Source organism: Halyomorpha halys, unplaced genomic scaffold, assembly GCF_000696795.3.
Source record: "Halyomorpha halys isolate HHAL.00 unplaced genomic scaffold, Hhal_1.1 Scaffold10.1, whole genome shotgun sequence".
In the NCBI taxonomy this organism is placed as follows: Eukaryota; Metazoa; Arthropoda; class Insecta; order Hemiptera; family Pentatomidae; genus Halyomorpha; species Halyomorpha halys.
The window spans coordinates 1,089,464-1,091,387 of NW_027107501.1; the positions used below are offsets into that span (position 1 = coordinate 1,089,464).

At 26.5% G+C, this 1,924-nt stretch overlaps 1 protein-coding gene across 2 annotated transcripts in view; it reads right to left on the bottom strand.

Moving 5' to 3' along the window:
- DAT (Sodium-dependent dopamine transporter) overlaps nt 1-1,924 on the bottom strand; it is a 156,104-nt gene that overhangs the window by 106,603 nt on the left and 47,577 nt on the right. The gene's annotated exons all lie outside the window — the stretch shown is intronic.

Genomic DNA, 1,924 nt, shown 5'->3' on the forward strand with positions numbered 1-1,924 from the left:
TATTTAATTTTCGAGGAAAAGATGTCAATATTATTATTATTGTAACACTCTATTTATTTCTCGATGTAATTTTCCTTTATAATTATTTTTATTTTTTAGCCAGTACAAATACCTCGAATAATCACAAAAAACAGACTTTGTTAGTAGTGTTTTTCGACCACAAGCCTGTCTATTAGCACTCAAATTAAAGCTAGTTTAATAAGCTATAAAGTAGTTTATGATGTTTATCTTCGTAGGAGTAAGAGTTTACATGAAATTTGCTAAAATAAATTGATTTATTAAGTTGTTCGGACAAATTTTCATTTACTAAATTTATATTCATATGTGAATATCATAAAAACTACTACCCCTACAAAGATAAATGTCATAAAATATTTTATAGAAAGTTAAATTTCCTTTATTTTGAGTGTTGGCAAACATATGTGCGGCTTATGGATCTAGAGATATATTTTTTCAAAAATCCAACATTTTATACGACCAACTAGAAATTAACATTTTGTGAGTTTATTTTGTCAAATATCAAAGATAAACATTATTAACTATTTTGTAGTAAATTTAACTAGCTTTAATTTGAGCGCTGGCAAACGTCTGAACGTCAGACAAATCAAACTTATTGTCCGAACAACTATAAATCAATTTCTTTTAGCAAATATTATGAAAACTACTATTCATATGAAGTTAAAGGTTATAAACTTCTTTATAGTTCATTAAACTAGCTATAATTTGGGTGCTAATAGATATCTGTACGTCTCATAGTTCCTGAGATATAGATTTCTCAAAATAAATTAGCTAACTACTAATCTTTCAGAAGATTTTTAAGAAATTTTACTTTTTAAAAAGGTAAATCTCGAGAACTGTTGGACGTAAATAGCTCTTTTAGGGCTAATATTTAAGTAAATTTACCCTTCTTTAAATAATGTTCTCTTAGATTTTCTAGTGTTGTTGGTAGTTTTTAAGATATAGAGCTCCTAATGAAAAATTAATGTTTTTTTAAGGTTTAGAAAGAGCCGCAATTTTTTATTCCTTCTACCTATTCCCCCTACTTGGCAGACTCATCAATTTTGATTAGTAATTATAGCTAGTTTTCTGTAAAGTAATCTAAAATTGGGGTGAGATAACTGCCTTTTTTTCTTCCCGGCTCTTGTAGTACATGGAGATTCACAGTGTGCTTCAGCATAAGTTTCTTGCGTGCATTAAACAAACATTTTTAGAATTATGAATTGTAATTAATCTATTTTAATTTGAAATGATAATTAATATTTATAGAACAATTCATGTTTTTTTATGTTTTTTTTAAGACGTACCTAAATACATTAAATAAAAAAAGAAGTTTTGTTCTTTATATTTAATAATGCAACCGATGATGATCGCTATTTAATGATATAAAACATATCGTGCTAAATTAACAATTAATAAATAAATTAAAGAATAAAACATTTTTACAAAAATACTAAATATTAAGTATTATAATTTGAGTCCACGTGCCGTGTTTGAGAAAGTGATTTCGCGACGAATGAAAAGTTTTGCATGAATTATGCAATGAATGTTATCGTGTTTATACAACGGCGAAGTATTCGAGAGCGCTTATATTAAGCTGTCGTAGTTGCATTCATTACTTCAACTTTCTGAATTTTAGTTAAAAATTTCTTTTTTTTTTTTTTTGTTTAAGTTACAATCGACTTTTATATACACCCATATTATTTTGATAAAAACATTGGTGAAACACACCATCTTTATAATTTAATACACATACTTTGTCGCAACATTAATCTAAACTTCGTAAAAAAAGTACGTATGCATAAACATCTGTGATTTTTTTTTGTAAGCTAACAAAAAAAAAAGAAGTTATAACTCACTACTAAAAAGAAGTTATACAGTAAATAAATTTACATAGGAGACTAAGGAGAAGAAATCCATATTCGAC